Source organism: Euprymna scolopes, chromosome 23 (genome assembly GCF_053919585.1).
Source record: "Euprymna scolopes isolate OS-2025 chromosome 23, ASM5391958v1, whole genome shotgun sequence".
NCBI lineage: Eukaryota > Metazoa > Mollusca > Cephalopoda > Sepiida > Sepiolidae > Euprymna > Euprymna scolopes.
This window is the reverse complement of record NC_136504.1, coordinates 38,813,316-38,833,474: the sequence shown is the minus strand read 5'-3', so window position 1 is coordinate 38,833,474 and position 20,159 is coordinate 38,813,316. Positions and strand designations below refer to the sequence as shown.

General features: G+C 33.1%; 1 protein-coding gene across 7 annotated transcripts in view; it reads left to right on the top strand.

The window, feature by feature from the left end:
* Window positions 1-20,159, top strand: part of LOC145245843 (uncharacterized) — a 98,278-nt gene that overhangs the window by 21,661 nt on the left and 56,458 nt on the right. Inside the window, exon 1 of one of the 7 annotated variants that reach the window (XM_080107504.1) lies at window positions 3,827-9,250. The exons of the other annotated variants lie outside the window; for them this stretch is intronic. The gene's annotated coding sequence lies outside the window, so the exon portion shown is untranslated. Of the gene's footprint in view, window positions 1-3,826; window positions 9,251-20,159 lie in introns of those variants that run through there. 7 annotated transcript variants of the gene reach the window in all.

Sequence of the window (20,159 nt, the reverse complement as noted above, 5' to 3'; positions counted from 1 at the left end):
CGACATCAGGTAGGTAACATTTTCAGTGCAAGTCCACAGTTCAACCTATAAAAAAAATACAGAAAATACAGGAAAATCTTTATTATGTACTTACCGGTCATGAAACAAAGATTTTATATTCTAAAAATCACATAAATTAATCAAGTGGTTTTATTTTTAACTAAGAAAATCAAATTTTATGAAGAAGCGACAAAGAAAAAAAAAACAGATAACTCCACAATAATTCAAACTTGCAAGATCAGCCTTTGATGGGCCTGAATGAGAATCCTGCCACCTTATAATTTTTAAAGTATGTTTTACTACGTAGTATAGTTTTCAAGGTTGGGGGGTGTTTATTCTGAAAGCCATTCGTAACATGGGGAGGTTGGGTGGTGTTTATACTACGCTGGGTTAGGTCATAAAAAAATACCAACTGCAGAATACCAGTTACAATTATTAAGAGGGGGGTGGTCTCGTTTAGTTCCACCCAGCCTTGTAATGCTAAAAATTAAAATCGTTTAAAAATGATTATATTATATCAAAAAAAAAATACTTGATCAGTTTACGTAAATTTTTGGAATATTATATATTTTTCTTCCGTGACCTATACATACATCATAAAGACGTTTATATATATATATTTTAAATTTAGTGTTATCTGTGGACTTGCACCACATTTTCATACATGACACCCTCACTTTTTTCTTTTTATTATTGGTCTGATGTATTTGAGCAGTCCCGAGTTTCTGACCTCGGAAAATTTAGGTCTTGTGTAGTCATAGCATATTCATATATTAATCAACCATCTTCATAAGTACACCCCCCCCAAAAAAGAACATTAAAAGAATAATTTTTGATTTTTCTTTTAATCTACTGTATAAAAATCAAAAAGGGTGCCAATAACTGTTAAAGTAAAAGTTTATTTAATTTATTTCCTCCCAGCAGTTTTATATGGCTTTGATTGTAGCACATGGACGAAACATTCCAGCTGACTACAATATGGTTGTCTTCAAGTCCAACATGAACAAGTTCTTGATTAATCCAATTTACCAAATTTCCACTACCAATGATTAATATGATATTGTCCGATTGATTACTGTGCACTCATGAACCCTTATCCTAGAGTGGCTTCCGGGTCTCGATAAGTGGCAAAAAAAAAAACAACAAAAAAACTAGCCAATCGTATTGATGTGTTTCCAAATCACGTACTGCGTTTCATTACGGGGCATTGCCTGATCGAAAAAAAACAAAATATCCACCTTCTGTCAAACTACTTGCCTACTTCGTCTATTTGATAAAATCAAAAGTAAAATCCTTAAACTGTTTGGCTGTTCGAAGTATTAGGGGTTTCATAGTTGATTGAATCACTGAAACTAAAAATACTTAACAAACACAAATACTTAACAAACGCAAATAGTTCATAAGTACATAAATACACATTTATTACAAATTGACCAACATAAAGAATAATATAATATCACAATACAGAACGACAATAATTTGGTACTCACTTTAGAAGTGGTTAGAGTTCTACTGTCTCCTTTAGGAACTATACCCACGGGGGGGGGGCGACTTTCCTTCTCCAGTCCAAGACTTGCTGTGTGTGTGTGTGTGTGTGTGTGTGTGTGTGTGTGTGTGCGAAGGGAAATAACTCTCCGGTGTCTATCTAAACCGGTGTTCTTTGTCCAAATTCCCCTACATGCCCATGTCAAACGATCAATGACTGGCAGGTCAAAGTTATGTTTTGAGAGTGTGCTAAAAGGCAAAAGAGGTAGAGGAAAGCCAAAGAGAATGTGGAAAGAAAATGTTTTTGATTGGGCATCTCTCAACAGTTAGGCATCCATCAACCAACTTGCCCTGGATTAGAAGGAATGGTGAAAAATAAGTCACATGGGTTTGCAATCTGCACCAAATGGAAGATGCAACTTATGATGACTATCATTTTTCATAATTTTTTGGAATTTATACTAATTTCGGCATGACACGTAAGTATGTAATAATGTTCTCACCTGAAATGCGTTGATTTAAAACAAGACTAATCTCATTTAAAACATACTCGTATCTTTAATTAACTATACTGTAGTTTTCCGGATATTAAGCAATGTAATTTCCTATGCTATTGCTGGTGGTTGTCTTGGTATGCGTGAGCGTGTGTAAACGCAACCTGGAGAAATTACATGCAAGTGCGCACGTACCAATATGGCCACAAGCAATAACATAAGAAATGACATTGCTTGATATCCAGAAAACTACTTATTTGCGGAAAATTTAAATGCTATATTCGTTTTCAGCATACCCGGAAACCTACTAAATTTATCATTTTAAAGAAAAACGTTAAGGTGGAAACCAAGTAATTATTCAAGAAACTTCTACAAAATAAGAATTAAAAATAAATAAATAAATAAATATATAAAACAGTTTTCTTTGTTTTGTGTAGCCGTATTTATAACTTTACTTAATTAACATAAGGTCCAAACTTGACATTTTTAACCAATGAAAATGATTCCTGCTACTTCGAAAAAATAGAAAAATAAATAAAAATAAATAAACCAAGTGAACCAGTGTGAAATAAATACCAATTTCTAATAAAAATGACAACCTCGAGAAGCAAAAGCAAAAGTGTTGTGGTCGTAAAAAAGATGTAATTTGTTGCGGGTATTAAGAATTAGCACAATCACTGTATGAGCATGATTCAGCACATTTATGAAAGCGGTACCCCCTCTCACTGTATTTTAAAAATCGGGTTTGTATTACTGTACACATAGATTCGAAAAAGTTGTCAAAAAACAAATATATAACAAATAAATGTTATCAAAGGCAAGATAAGTTACTTTTCTACCAAACTGGATATATTTTTTGTGTTTTTATTCAATGTAACATGTTTATTCAGCTCAAAAAACATACAGTGTTTACCGATGTATTGGAAAATTCAAGATGGCGTCTCATCCCTCTTTAACACCGTAAGTTTGTGAAAAGGTGTTATGAATAAAAAACTATACAAAATACTATTAAAAACCCGCCGAATATATGTCAACCTATGTCACGGTAACATATATTGAGCGAGTTTTTAACAGTATTTTAACCGTTTTTTATTTATAACACCTTTTCCCAAACTTACAGTGTTAAAGAGAGAATCAGACGCCATCTTGAATGTTCCAATACATCGGTAAACACTGTATGGTTTTCGAGCTGAATAAACATGTTACATTGAATAAAAACACGAAAAATATATCCAGTTTGGTAGAAAAGTAACTTATCTTGCCTTTGATAACATTTATTATATATTTGTTTTTTGACAACTTTTTTGAATCTATGTGTACAGTAATACAAACCCCAAAAATCTTTATTTATTTATCTTTTTTTCCAATTTTTTTAGTAGATTATTATTGAATAGGCACTGGCCTATCAGATTATCAAAAGAAAAACTTCTTTTAAGTTAATATCTAAATATTTGAAGGGGTGCTCAGTTTCCAATGTAACATTCTAGTAAATCGATCACCTATTTTAGAACCACACAACATTTTTAGGCCAAATTTCAAATATAGCCATTTTAAAAAAGCAGTTTGGCCTTCAAAAATTCTTTTTGGCCTTTTTTTTTTTAAATTTGGCTTCAAATTTCTCGCATGTCTGCAGCTTTACAATATGCTCAATCCGAAAGATTAATTGCACAGAACAAGTTGTGTTTATGTGAGCATACCATGTCCATTCAGAAATATTCAAAAGCAAAAATCGATAAAATTTGCTGGAGATGCTGTAAATGTAAAAAAACGGCTTACTTTTAAAAAGTTGATTTTTAGGAGTATTCCGGTCTGTATTTCGTATTGTTTTCACTGGTTGCCATGTTTTTTTTTTTTTTTTTTTTTTTTTTAATTCAATTTTCACCCCAAACAAGGCACAGTGCCACTTTAAAGTAGGGGCTACTATCACGGACATAAGTTACAGGGTATTATGAAGATAGATGAGTAGCAAGATGTCTGTTCACCTTACACTTGAACTTCTGCATATCAGTACAGTTGGGAAAGCAGAATCCTGGAAGGGAGTTCCAAAGTTTAGCAGTTCTGGGAAGAAACTATTGTAGTAGATTGCTTTCTTACATCTAGGGATCTCTACTGTGAAGGGGTTGGATTTAGCTGCGTGTCGGGTTTGTCGGGGGTATTCACGTCGAGGTTGTAGTTCGTCAGAGCATTCACCATTAAAGTATTTGTAGAACAGGCAGAAAGATGCAAAATTTCGTTGATGGGACAGAGGTTGAAGCTTGAATGACAGTTCAGGATCTATCAGGTTGGCGACTCTCTTTTGAACCCTGCCAAGAAGTGAGAGACTAGTAACATATGCACCAGCCCAAATATGACAACAATACTCCATACATGGGCGAATGGTGGCCTTATAGAGGTACAGGATACTTTCAGGCATAAGTATCTTTCTAGCACGGTAGAGAGAGCCCACCTTCTTCACAGCAGCCTTGGCAATGCTCTCAATGTATCTATTCCAGTTCATGTTCCCTGTAAACGTTAAGCCAAGGAGTTTAAAGGAAGTACTTTTGGATAATGTGTTCTTAGCCATTGCTATTGGTGGTAGTGAAGGTTTCTTGTAATTATCGAAGGAAACAACCTTAGTCTTGGCAGCATTGAATGTGACCGTCCATTTTTGACCCATTTCCACTACAGATTGGAGGTCATCCTCTAGTATTTCTGCCATTTCCTTAGATATGTGTTCATTTGTTTTCCCCTCATGCCTGTTATAGAGAGTGGTGTCATCAGCAAATATATCCATCTCAAAAACAATTTTATCAGGGAGGTCATTTATGAATAACAAGAATAATAAAGGTCCGAGGATGGACCTCTGAGGTACTCCTGCATTTATATTATATTGTTTAGATGTAACCTGGATTCTTCTCTTACTTAAGAAGGATTTAATTACTTTATGTATTCTTCCAGTGATACCATATGATCTAATTTTCCTTAAAAAAACCATCATACCATACCCTGTTAAAAGCCTTAGATATATCGAGGGCTACCGCTCTACCCTCCCCTGTTTTTGTCCAGTGAACAGTATATATGTTCAGAGATTACAGGTAGGATATCTGCTGTGGAACGGGCTTGCCTAAATCCATACTGATTGTGGGTCAGGAATTTAGCAGCTGTAAGGTGATTGAATAGAGCTTGATTAATTAAGGACTCGAATATGTTGGCAAAAAGTGGGAGGAGGCTAATGGAGCGACAATTTAATGGGTCAGTTCTTTCACCAGAATTCTTGAAAACTGGTACCACAGAAGCGATTTTCCAGCAGTCAGGAAAGCAAGATTTGTTAAGGCATTTGTTGTAAAGTTTGGAGAGTACTGTAGCAACCTCAGAGGAGCATTTTTTAATAGCACAGCCGGGATGAGATCGGGTCCACATGCTTTTGAAGTGTCTAAGTTTTTTATGATACCAGATTTTTATGTTTGCAAAAACTGAATGCACGTGCAAAAACAAACATGGCGACCAGTGAAAACAATACAGAATACAGATCTGAATACCCTAAAAATTAACATTTTAAAGGTAAGTCTTTAGTTGGTACTCTCGTGCATATTTATTGCCCTTAGATTGTAAATGTCAGATGACACAACTTGAAGAATGTGTATTAAATAAAAGAAAAAAATTCATCATCTGTAACCACTACTTGACCAACAAAAAAAAACAAGGAATAAGTACTCTTTATGAACATTCTCCTCTTTTTTGCTCCGTTCATTCAAACGTCTTACTTTGTATCATTGTGAAAGGTGACAACGCATGAAAATTAACCTTTTTGAACACACATTTAATCTAGTCCTTTGTTGTTGATAAAAGTTATTCAAAACCTTAAATGTTAATAGTTTATCTTGTGTTAAATGGAGTTTCTATTTTATGCTTTTTGTCATGTTGTAATACACAAAGCAAGCTATAAATGGTGACCTTCTGACGTTTCTAACCTTGTCTTAAAATTCCACATGTTTCTCTTCAAACAATTTGAGTAATAAAAAAGTTAAATAATTATGAAGCCGTGTTTTTTCTCGGAAAAAAAAGAAATTGTTTCTAAAATAAAAAAACAAACTTTTATTTACTTAAAAAAAAAACAAATAAAAAAAATCTGCTGAAATAATATTTCTACTAGCCATTAACATCTCTCTTACCAAAATCTACAATGGAGAATACTGTGTCATCGGTTTCTGTAAAAATCTCAGGGTTTCATCGACTCTTGATCTCGTTGTCTCTCTGAGTCTCTTGTCGGGTCTCTCATTGGATCTCTCCTGTCTTTACGGTTCACACACCACATATGCTAATTCGGTGGATCCTACCACAACACTAACGATATCACAAAATTCTATCATGTCCTTTCAAACCTCCCTCCAAACTTAATCTCAGACCTGCCAACCACCATAATTAACTCAACGAGTTACGCAAAGCTGAAGGAAGCCGTAGTAAACATGCATGAAGAATCAAAGCCCGAGTTGTTCAACAGACTCATTAGTGCCACAACTATGGCAGAAAAACTGTCAACCTACCTAAAGGAATTGATGGCAATGGCCAGTAAAATAGGTGTTGGAGAAGAACTCGTGCAACACAAATTTATAGAGGTGCTGTCTACTGAAATAACCCCATATATAGCATCAGTGAAAAACGCATCTGTATATGAATTGGGTACCTTAGTGGATGAAATAGTACCATATCTGAAGCAAAAATATATACATAACGTGACCACATCACCACCATGAACAGTCAATAGACACATACAACCTCCACTAGCGCTGCCCCAAGGACAAATTATAACGTAAAGCCTTTTTATGAGAACCAAACACCCCAAATATGTCATGGACACCTATACTTTGCCAAGAAATCGAGGACCTGCAAACCATGGTGTAAGTGGCCATAGAAATTGAATTGCAAGATAATACCTATATCAAGACCATACTCATCTGCCAGAAAAGCTGGCCTGCAAGCTTCAGAAAACTTATAATGCGAGTTGAAGCAACAACCGACAACTCATAGCTATTGAAGATTGCAACTAAAATTGAACAAAAAAGAATAAGCTTCATTATTAAACACAGGTGCCTCTGTAACAATATTACCACACAGTTTGGCACTCAATCTAACCATCAATTCCACACCTGTGCATCTCTCAGCAGCAAATGGGGAAATCATAAAATGCTTTAGGGAAATGCAGTTGAACATTGTTATTTATTACCCTTAGATTGTTGTAATCGCAGACACTATCAACCCTCTTCTAGGTGCAGACTTTCTTTGCCACTATGGCCTTATCCTGAACTGCAGTGATGGCAAACTGATTGATGAAACAACACCCATTATGTGCAAGGTGGATGGATCACAGTTCACATTCAAAATATAACAGTGAACAACCATGATGGTCTACCAGAAAAGATACAGTTCTTCCTTCAAAAAAACTCACTAGACCACGCAGTGAATAACCTGTAGGTCTAACACAAGAATAACACGTCATAGACACTGGAGATAATGCCCCAACTTATGCCAAAGTTTGACAACTGTTCGAAAAGAAATATGAGGCAGCAAAGCAGGAATTCACAGAACTTTTAAAAGCTGGCATAATAAGACCTTTAAAATTTCCATGGTCCTCACCAATTCATGTAGTTCCAAAATCAACTACAGGGAAATAGAGAGTGTGTGGTGACTTCAGACAACTCAACCACCTCACAAAACCGGGCAGATACCCGATACTAAACATCAACAGCCTCGTATCCAAGCTTATTGAGTAGTTATTTTAAATCAAATTCCTATTCCTGGTTGGTTGTTGGTTGTTTTTGTTTTACGGCATATCAACCCTTTTCGGGTTATTTAATGCCGAATCCAAAGATTTGGAAGAAAAAATTTTTAATAGAATATATTTGTTGTTTTCAAGTCGGTTTCTATTTAACCCATAGTTGGAACCCTAACAGGTACTACCACTCCGGGTCAGAGTGGACCTGGGAGCAATGGTAATTAAAGGGTGGCTCCACACTCCCCAAAGCCCGCAAGCTGGGGCCTCACCACTGGATATAGTTTAAGGTCATATCCAGGACCCCCATTGAGGGACTTTTACCCTCTGCAGGGGGGCAGTCGGTGTATTCTAATGCCCCACCGACAGGGCCCTCCTATTCCTGATATTGAAAAATCTGCAGGGGTAATGCTGCTTGGCCTTTTTGAATATTTATTTATGCCATTTGGATTGCAAAATAGTTGTTCGACCTTCCAAAAATTTGTAGACAGCATATTCATGCATGTTAACTATGTTTTTGTATATATATCGATGATATTTTGGTGTTTTCCAAATCGGAAGAACAACACTAACGTGACCTCAAAATGGTTCTCTCACTTCCCGAGGAAAACAATCTTAAAATCTTTGTCGACAAATGCCAATTTTATAAAAGCAACATTGAATTTTTGGACTACAGTGTAAGTTCTGAAGGACTTAAGCCAACAATACAGAAAGTTGAAGGTATAAAAAACTTCCCAGAACCAATAGGTTCCAAATCACTCTGACAATTCCTGGGAATGGTGAATTTTTACAGAAAATTAATCTCACAGGCTGCAGATGTATTACTGCCTTTGAGTGAATCCAATAAACACAACCCAGCAGCTAAAACACTGGAATTTGCTCTTGAGTATATATCCGACACAGCTTTTGCGTATATATCTGTTGTGGGGCTGAATGTCGGTGGCAATCAACCCTACGACTAAAAGATGATACGGCAAGAAAAAGACAAAAAAACGACAGTGGCATTGAAGAGATGACAAATGCAGTTGGTACCGTCGTGAACGAATATAAATCCGTTCAGGTTTATTCTTTCAAAAAGAAATTGAATGGTGGTAGGAGCTCTCAGGCTGAGAGTTGGAGTCTAGCTGGTGTTTGAATTGGCACAACTACAAGGTCGTCACCAGCAGCTATAGGAAATATGTACTGATTTGAGAAGCTGGGCTATCGGGAATCGAGCGCGTTGATGGCAAGTGGTCGCTGCTGCTGCTACTGGGTTCGGCCATTGTCGGGGAGGTAGTTTAAACCGTTTTGTGTGGATATGACTGCTGCTGTTGCTGTTGCTGAGTTAAGTTGGGCCGAGACTGACTACTTGTTTAAAAAAAAAACCGCTCGTCCGTGTATATATGTGCGCTTGTCATTCACTCAGCTATGCGACAAGATAAAACATCCTTTGTTTGTTAAATTTCTACCAAATGATATATTGTGCAGTGTTCGTTGAGGAGAAAGGCACAGTTTGACGGCTATCATCAGCGTATATAATAGGGTAGGTCAATTTTGGAATGGTAACAGAGTGAGAGGGGTGGAAAAATTGCAAATTACCAAAAAATAAAATTGAGACAAGGCATCAAAACAAATAAATGCAATATATATATGTAAAAGTATATTTTTATGAGAAATATTAATGCTGTTCTTCTATAAATCGATTAATAGTTAATAAAAAGTGATATACTATAAAATATGTATCTTAAAATACAAATTCCAATTTAAAAATCCGGTGAAATTTATATCCAGATTTCTGTGGAACGTTATTATCTCCCTTTAATATTGTTTATCATTGTTTAAATCTTGTCATTCAAATACGTGCAAAACAAATCCTATATATTTCATTTTTAAATTAATATAAACTTATGCCACTTCTGCAGATACGGAACATGGGATGAATATGTGTATTTTAGTTTCAAGAACGGTCGATAGAGATGGCTTGTCAGCTAAGGAAAAGGAGGTCAACAACTTGTGGTTTTCAAAAAATTTGTGCTAACTTTTCTCCAAAAAAAACTTTAATTTCAATTTTTTATTAACATTTTTTTTTTTTTTTCAATGATTTTTTCAAATTTGGTTACTTTTTAATAGAACAGTAGCAGGACCTCTGGAAATTCCACAAGGGGCTAATTCATTAATTAATATATATATGTTCAGTGTAAATGGAGACGCTCTGATATTATTGTAGCTTTTTTCTCAAAACTGCAAAAGTATTTATCTAAACTAGCAGGAACGCCTGGTATAGCCCGGTCGTAAAGTACGCTTTAATATGATATTTTAATTCTTGTAGATTTTGTATATATTATTTTAGAGTTAATGTTCTATCGATTTTTATATTATAAATTTGCGATTTCAAAAATAAAATAAATATATCCATATGACTTGGGTGCATTAGCTTGAATTGAAACTGAAATAAAAACTTATGAAAAAATATATGTATATATATATATATATATATATATATATATATATATATATATATATATAACTTGAGGTCCTTCAGCAATAATCAAAATCGAAACCAAAACTTATGAAGAATTCTTGATAAAATTATTTATAAAAAAAAAAATAGATTACTTGAGTGCCATCAGTTATAGTCGAAACCGAAACCAAAACTTATGAAGAATTTTTGGTAAAAATTTTGGTTGTAAGCATGACACAGAAAATAACACACACACTATCATATTGATATATAGATTTTTTGAATCACAGTTAATCCTATTTAGCGGAGTTTATGTGGTGGCAGAAATTTTAAAACAATCCCTTGGAAGTGGTTTTGGAACAAATAACTCTACTCCTTGTAACTATGTAAATGTAATAAATTACAAAAAGTTTTTAATGAAAATCTTAAATTTTAACCCCCCCCCCAAAAAAAAAACACATTTTGATGCTTATGTATTATTGGTACCGCACTATTTTTTAAGAGTTTTTGCAGGTTAAATTCAAGCTTCACAATATCTTTTTTTTTTTATTAAATTGTTAGGTGGAAGCACAGAATAGTTATAAAACACCCTCCTCTCCCCATGTTAAGAATGGCTTTCAAAATAATGTTATTATTTCAGTGCAGTACCAAAAATACATAAGTACCACCATATTATAAATAAAATTGAAATTAAATTTCAATACATTTTTATACTTTAAAATTATATTTAGATACATTTGATACATCTTACTGTATAAAAAGCAAATATAAATGTTTCATGTTTTTTAATTCATATTTTGCTACATTGACAAACTGAAATTATATTTTGATACATTTTTATTAATCGGAATTGGGAATTGGAGAAATCAGAACATTTGGGTATATCAGAATTGGTATCGGAATTGGTATCGGAATTGGAAAAATTTGTGTCTATTTTCCCATGCCAAAACGATTATTTCAATTGCCTTTTTTCATTTGATTCTGTTTAAAGAAAAATCTATAATTGCTCGTAATAATGATAAAATAGTAAATATTTATTGATTTTAAACAATTAGTAAAACTAAGATCGATAGATCACCCCACTCATAAATGTATTTTTACATTGGGGAAAATATCTGCACATTTAACATATGTTTTTACCGTAATCGGGGAAAAATAACAACTCTCTAGCTAAATATGTAGCGATGTATAAGGAATCAGAATCGGTAATTGTATCGGAATTGGGAATTTACTATGGAATCGGTAATTGTATTGGAATCGGGAAAAATATTGGATTCGTCCCATCACTAATTTTTATACAATCTTGCTGTAAAAATAAAACAAATAATTCTAAGAACAATCTATAAATGTTTCATTTTTTTAACATATTTATTTTTTATTTTCAGTCATGAATCGCTCATTGAAGAGAAATATTGAAGCATTAAAATTATATTACGATATATTTTTTTTTACTTTAAAATTATATTTTGATACATTTTTATGCAATAAATGTTTTGATTTTCATATATTTTGTACTATTGGGGAAGCTTGTTTATATTTGACATCCAGAGAATGGCCGATAGAGGTTGTTTCTCATTCAAAGAACGGGTCGATAACTAGTCTCCGTTGCTGTCATGTTGCTGATCTGTAGTAGTGCCAAACTTATTTTTTCATATGCATATTTAATGATAACTTGTAAGTTGTTTTCAAGTAAAAAAAAATTATCCAGAGTTTCTCTTTCGGTTTTCACCACATTTTACTGGAAACGTAAGTAATTCACAGCGACTTTCACGTGTAATTATTCTGTTTTCTGTTTACATACGAGTTGTACAACATTTTAATTACATCTATTTTTAAATTTAAAATTGACTTAATTATTTTAAAGAAATTTTTTAATAAGTTCTGTTTTAATTTTTTTCATATATTTTTCTTATTGTTTTTTGTTGTTTAAAAGTGTCTAAGTTTAACCTCACGGGGAAGCAGGTACATAATGACTTAATTACTTAAAAATTGTAAATTTTTATTTAAAAGTTTTTTTTTTTTCATTGTTTAAAATTCAAAGTTCTGTTGTCGGTCAATAAAAAAGAGATCCTTCTAGACTAAGACAATTTAAATTTTTTCCCAATAAAGTGTTTTTCAGCTTTTTCCCATATGAAAAACTGACCTTGTCTAAATTTAACCCCGTGGGGAGGCAAGTTAAAAAAAAAAAAAAAAAAAAAAGAAGTTATAAATTTTTATTTAAAAATTATTGTTTCTCTATTCTAAAAACTTTACACAAATTTATTCTGTATATTTTAAGAAAATCTATTTTTCATTATTAAAAAATACATAATTATTTTTAAAAAATTAAATAAATTATTTTTTTATTTTTTTTTACTAATGTGTCACCACTTACGAAAGCGATAAGTCACTCAAAAATAAGGATTAATAAGATGGTTTGATTTTATGTTACTTCATTGTTTTCCTATTTAAATATTCAATTTTAATTTAGTAATATTCAGTAAATTTGTATAACGTCTGATAATCTATGTAGAGGACTAGGATATATAAATCCTAATCTCGTTACAAAAGAAAATAATGAAACGAATGAAAAGAAGGAAAGTGTATTGTTGTAGAGAGAGAGTGTGTGTATGAGTGTTTCGTTCAAACGCATCCATTTCATTTAATGGGTCACCATCGTTTGTAGTGGGGTAATGTTAGGATATATAAATCCTAATCCCGTTACAAAAGAAAATAATGAAACGAATGGAAAGAAGGAAACAAAAAGTAAATTGCTGGATAAAATAAACATGTCGTTTATTTCCTGTTGAAAAATGAATGTTCGAGGTGTAACACGTGTTCATGTCTGCGCGTGGAAAGAAGAGTGAGTAATGTGGTGGAAATGGGAATGACAGTTCAGCGTGTAGACAAAGAAAAAGATAGAGGGTTGACATCAGTAAAGCTGTGCGCCATGTTAGCAGTCAGCTACGCGAAGGTATTCTCAGGCAGAAGTTGTATATATAGAAAGAGAAAGAGTGAGAATGTCAATCCAGTTCATGAAGAGAGAAAGCATATAAGGTGTACGTACTGCCTGTTAACTCTTGTCCCACGCATAGTAGCGGGTGGCGTGAGGCGTGCGCGGGCACGAGCGCCGAAAGGGCACGCTATTGGTCCGTCAACCGTTCAGCTTGGAAGCTGGTCCGAAAAGAAAGAAACTGCTTATTGCTTTTGCTTTTATAGTTGTTTCCGGTGGTCTTTTGCGCATGTGTGGATTTCCTTCAAAGAGGAAGTGACGTTGCCCATGTGTGCATACGTGTGCGCATATGTGTGCGTACATGTGAGTACATGTGTGTACGTTAGCGTGTGTTTGTATGCACATAAATGTGAGTGTATATACGCGAACGTGAATATATGTACATGTGTGGACGTGCACGCGTATGTTTGTGTGCGCGTATATATATGACAAGTAATATAGCTTGAGATGTGAACGCGTGTTTTGTGTGAGACTAGAAAGGCTCGCGCAATACTCCCCTTCCCAGGAAAAAAAAATATGCAGTGTATATATATATATATATTTTGTAAGTAATGTTTTCGGCAATTTACTTTTCGTCCTGTTTTTTTTTTTGCTGTTGGTGTTGTTGTTAAAAAAAACGTCAAAAAGGGAGTGTCTTCGTAAAAAAAAGTATTTACTTACGCGTGGAAAAGGCATTTACTCTTTTTTTTTAGGGTGACATTTGTTTTGTTTGTTTTTTTGTTGTGTTCTGACATGTGCAACGAGTTGCTTGGATAGTGAAGTGAATTGTTCGTTTGGAAGGAAAATTATTTTGTGTTGACATCGTGTGACAAGCTGACGGTGTCTTCACAAGTGAGTCTGCGGTAGTGTGTGTACATTGTTTGGACGAGCGCTAGTTGCACATTCGTTCATGTTGAATGGTAGTGTCCAGTTGCCGGCTGTCGATGAAACTTCCAGTATGAGTTTATCAGCATGGTTGGTGCATCTCAACTCGTATTGTTGATTCAATTTCTTCCTATGTGTTGATAGAGATGTCCTGTAATTGTTTCTTTGTTGTTGCGTCTGCTGTGTGGGAGAGAATGTGTATAGGCCTAAGTGATTTTGCTCCTCGCATTTGTTGCAGGGTAATGTCAGGAAACCATGAAAAATGTTTGTCGAGCTCAAATTTTTCTTTATATTCAGTAGGAAGTCGACAGCTCCGTGTTTATTTTTCTGCCGAGTCTGACAATGGGTTTCGTCATTGTAGTACGTTGAGATTCTTGTTGGTAGTAGTTCACTTGTTTTTCTTTGTTGAAATGTTCGTTTTTTTCTTCATCAAATAAAACGCGTGTCTCGCTCGAAACAATTAATTCCAAAAAGGTAGGGTCACCATGCGTGTTCGTTTCACATCAGTCGGTCGCTGGTTTGTTGTGGACTTGTGGTTATAGAAAGAAATGCGTGTTCCTCTCGCGTTTGGGTGTCATTAATTTGTGGTGGTGGTGCAAATTAGGAATAATGAATTGCTTTGAGGAAGAAACAAACAATGTGTTAAATTGAATTAAACGAACTAGGATTTATTTCATGAAGAAACAAATGAAAGAAAAGAGTACAAAACGTGTTTAGTTTGGCGTGTGTCTCTCACTGTTAACTGGTGAGAAGGAAAGTCTATAGTTTAGTGTGCGTCTCTCATTGTTAGCTCGTGAGAGGGAAAGTCTATTGTAGAGAGAGAGAGAGAGAGAGAGAGTGAGTGTGTGTATGAGAGTTTCGTTCAAACTCATCCATTTCATTTTAAAATAACGGGGTCACCATTTTTGTTGCAGGCCAAGATATAAATACCCTAACTCGCTACAAAAAAAAATAATGAAACGAATGGAAAGAAGGAAACAAAACTCAATTGCTGGATAAAATAGATGTGTCGTTTATTTCCTGTTGAAAAATGAATGTTCTAGGTGTAACACGTGTTCATGTCCGCGCGTGGAAAAAGGAGTGAGCAATGTAGTGGAAATGGGAATGACAGTCTAGCGTGTAGACAAAGAAAAAGATAGAGGGTTGACATCAGTAAAGCTGTGCGCCATGTTAGCAGTCAGCTACGCGAAGGTATTCTCAGGCACAAGTTGTATATAGAGAGACAGAAAGAGTGAGTATGTCAATCCAGTTCATGAAGAGAGAAAGCATATAAGGTGTACGTACTGCCTGTTAACTCTTGTCCCACGCATAGTAGCGGGTGGCGTGAGGCGTGCGCGGGCATGAGCGCCGAAAGGGCACGCTGTTGGTCCGTCAACCGTTCAGCTTGGAAGCTGGTCCGAAAGAAAGAAACTGCTTATTGCTTTTGCTTTTACAGTTGTTTCCGGTAGTCTTTTTGCGAATGTGTGGATTTCCTTCAAAGAGGAAGTGACGTTGCCCATGTGTGCATACATGTGTGCATATGTGTGCGTACATGTGAGTACATGTGTGTACGTTAGCGTGTTTGTATGCACATAAATGTGAGTGTATATACGCGAACATGAATGTATGTACATGTGTGGACGTGCATGCATATGTTTGCGTGTACGTATGTATATGACAAGTAATATAGCTTGAGATGTGAACGCGTGTTTTGTGTGAGACTAGAAAAGGCGCGCGCACCTACTACAATATATTTTCTTTTAAAATATTTCAATAAAAATGGCTGGAAAAAGACGCACCACATTTTATACTTGCAGTAATGATGCAAGAAAATTTTCAGGTCCACTTGCCCCATTAGATAAAACAGAACCACCAATTTTCCGGCAAGTCATCCAATACAGCTATTTCCTTTTAAATACATATCCAGACTTAACAGAGTTTGCTATTTCTAAAAAAAATAGCAAAGGATATAATTGGCATTTGGAAGGCAGTTAACCCTCGTTTACCTCTAGTAATTGAAAAGTCTATTGTGAATAAAGGGAAGAGCATATGTTTCCAGAAAGCAAAACAGATAAATAGGAAATCTTTACCTGCATTCCAAGAAAACTTTTACAGAAAAAGCTAGATATGCTGTTTGACATTGCTTCTTGTACATGCAAACGACCTGTTTTAAGCTGTGATGCAAAAAATGTAAAGTGCCACAAAGAATGATGCCAGACTAAGCACATACTTTGTACATGTCCTTTGGAAAAGAAGGTAAGATTATTTTCTGTTTTATTTTTATTTTTTTTTTAAATATGTTCGATTAACAAAGTCGTGTAAATTTTAAATTAAATGGATTTCCATGCTTGCATTTAATGTTTAAACACTTGTAAAAAGCAACTATTACCATTTTCGTTTGAAATAACATTTTGATATTAATGTGTTTTGTAAAAATATTTAAAATTTTATATTTCAGGTTCCAGTGGAAGAGAGGGAATATTTGAAAGATCAGAGAGCCAAAAAAGGATTCAAGGTTACTTTCTAGCTTGGTCCAATAGACAAAGCTGATATATAAAAAAAAAAATGTAAAAAGAAAACAGAAAGATTGGAATGACAAAAGAGATTATGATCATCATCTAATGGTGCATCAACATTTGATAATGAGGATGCTGTTCTTTCCCACTCCAGTCCTTATAGTGATTCAACAGAAGTTGAATACTTTGAGTCTGAAAGACATCCCACAGGCCCTTACATTCTTATCAAAGTCCCTCGATATACTATGGAATTAATCAATGGTGATATTTCTTCCAACCTTGGAGCCAGCCTTGTTGATGCATTGATTTTAGATTCAAAGGTTCTGGGTTTCTCAAATCTAATGTTAATATAAACGATATTATCATTGATAAATGTAAAATAGATAGACAAAAGGCAAGAATGAAAGAAAATGTGAATCAAAGACATGGTGAAACCGTTGATAACCTTGTTTGTATTAGAGTTGATGGAAGAAATGATAAAAACACATTGTTGTATAAAGAGATTTTGGGACCAAATAGAGAGAAAATATAAAAAAAAAAAAGCAAAGGGATCAGAACGCCATTTGACCTTCACAAAAAAGATGAAACACAAAAGTGAATATATTGCTCATACAGTTAATCCTAATATTGGTTCAACTAGTGATGTTCTTGAAGAGGAAGTTGTTGGTGTTCTGAAAGAATACAACAGTGTATCTACAATAAAGGCTACTTTAGTAGACAGCATGAATACAAATACAAGTTGTGGGGTTGGTCTTGTAGCAGTTGTTGCGAGAAAACTACAGACAAAATTAACACACCATTCGTTGCTCTCTACACCAAAATGAACTTCCATTTAAAGTTCTTTTTAAACATATGAATGGAACCACAAAAAGTCCTACAACTTTCGCTTGTCCTCTAGGTAAATTATGTAGTAATGATTATAATCATTTACCCCAAGTTGTATTTACACCAGTTGGTTGTCTTTTGGATGTTTGTTTTACGGCTGAGGAAATAAGTGAACTAACCTCTGATCAGAGACTTTTATTCAAATATGCACTTGGCATTTTTAGAGGAAAATTTGACTCTAAATTTGCTGCCTGGAAAATTGGGCCTATACATCAGACAAGATGGTTAACTTTGGCCAATAAGTTCCATAACCAGCAATTATATTTTCAATATGATCAAGAAACAACCACTTCAAATTCAATATATTACTTTACAAAAATTACAGCATAATGCTTTTGCTTTACTGCCTGAAAATGTATTGTATGTTATGGTAAAATGTATTGTATGTTATTGTAAAATGTATTGTATGTTATTGTAAAATGTATTATATGTTATGGTAAAATGTATTGTATGTTATGATAAAATGTATTGTATGTTATGGTAAAATGTATTGTATGTTATGGTAAAATGTATTGTATGTTATGGTAAAATGTATTGTATGTTATTGTAAAATGTATTGTATGTTATTGTAAAATGTATTGTATGTTATGGTAAAATGTATTGTATGTTATGGTAAAATGTATTGTATGTTATTGTAAAATGTATTGTATGTTATTGTAAAATGTATTGTATCTTATTGTAAAATGTATTATATGTTATTGTAAAATGTATTATATGTTATTGTAAAATGTATTGTATGTTATTGTAAAATGTATTGTATGTTATGGTAAAATGTATTGTATGTTATTGTAAAATGTATTATATGTTATGGTAAAATGTATTGTATGTTATTGTAAAATGTATAGTATGTTATTGTAAAATGTATTGTATGTTATGGTAAAATGTATTGTATGATATGGTAAAATGCAGTGGTGACTCGTGCATGGAACTGTGGGACTGCAGCACCCCCAAGTTATTTCTGCACAATATTAATGATAAAATTAAAAATAATACGTTTGTTTGTTTATTATTATTATTATTATTTTTTTATTTTTTATTTTTTTCTATGTGTACATTATAAAATCATTAACTTTAATGTCGGTATCTCCAAATTCATATAATAACAAAAATAAAACTTGCTTGGAGCTGTTAAATTCACAGTTACACTTTCTTAATGAAATTCTCCTGTACGCATGCGCGGATTAGACGCTTTAGGCAGCCGATGAAAGCTGCTGGAAGAACTGTCGCTCGGCGCAGTTCCTTGTCGTGAAATTCGTTGTTTGCTTAGAGTGTGCGCTTGTATAAATATGATAACATTGTTATTGAAAAAAAAAAAAAAAAAAAGGAGATTTACTTATATTTTTTAAAATTATTATTAAAATCTGCACATAACGTGTTCTTGTACATAAAATATTGTGCTATTTTTTTTTTTTAAATACGCACAATTTTAGCGTTGGGATTTAAGTCGGTAGCAGACGGAAATATATAATATGCAGAAACTGTTTATTTTTATTTATTAAAAGTATTCGGGAATTTAGCAGTGAAGCTAACACGCGGCCATGAGTAAAAACCAAATATACAATAAATAAATTTTACCATAAAAATAAAGTTACTTTTCCATCTACCTGCCTTTTTGTTTGTTTCTTTAAAGTAGTTTTAAATGCTATTTATTTTGCAACAACTAAACTTTACAAAAACAACTGTTTACATTTTTTCCTAGAAGCAAAAAAGCGAAGAAACAGTTTATGTTGAAAATATATTTTAGTTAGAAATCTTTTTAACGTGTATGTTTTAGATATTAAAAAATTAGCATTTATTTGCTTCTGACAAGGACAATGTTAGAAGTTTTACACTTTGAAAAATGAATTTTTTACACAAGATGTTTTAATTAAAATGTGTTTGTAAGTAAAAAAAAAAAACAGTTTTTTTTAATAATTACGCATTTTTAAACTTTACATTGAATTTGTTAGTAGATGGGTCAGATAATACGCATTAAAAAAAAGTAATTAGAAATCCTTCTGGACTGAGACAATTTTAATTTTTTGTTTTTTGGGGAAGAAAGCTACATTAAAATTCGATGTTTTATAATGCTTATATATGACATCCAATTTTCTTATAATAACTATCCACTTTATGTCGATCTTTACCGGCATGGGAAGGTCAGTAAATAGCCAAATTTGTTCTTTTTATATAAAAAGCAAGTTGTTAAAAGATTTGTAAATAAAATTTTGTATCTTTAAATATTTTTGTTTGTTTGCTCACTATATAAAAATGTAAACTTTTTTATTTTGCATTTTATTTACAAATACGTTTTGTTATAAATACATCTTTAAAAATAAATTTTGTAAATAAAACTGTTATTAAATAAAACGCTATTTTCAAATAGTAAACTCCTAAATTAACACTCGTAGGGAGGCAGATAAATTTCAAAGTTTTTCTTTTTTGTTTTTATAAAAAATAAGTTATTTTTAAAAATGTTTTTCGTTTGTTTGCAAAAAAAAAAACAAAAAAAAAACGCAAACTTTTATTTAATCTGAAAAGTTTAAAGGGAATAAATATATATATTATTTTTATTCTGTAAAGTGTACATAATTTAAAAAAATCTTTTTAATAAAAAAGTTTTTGCGTATTATCCATTTCTGATTGATTATTTGTCTTTGTTATATATTTGAATATTTATTTGAATGTTTGTTTATTATTTGATTAAATATTTATTTATATATTCGAATTCCTTTACACGATATTAAAAAAATATGTAAACTTTTTGAAGCAGCAC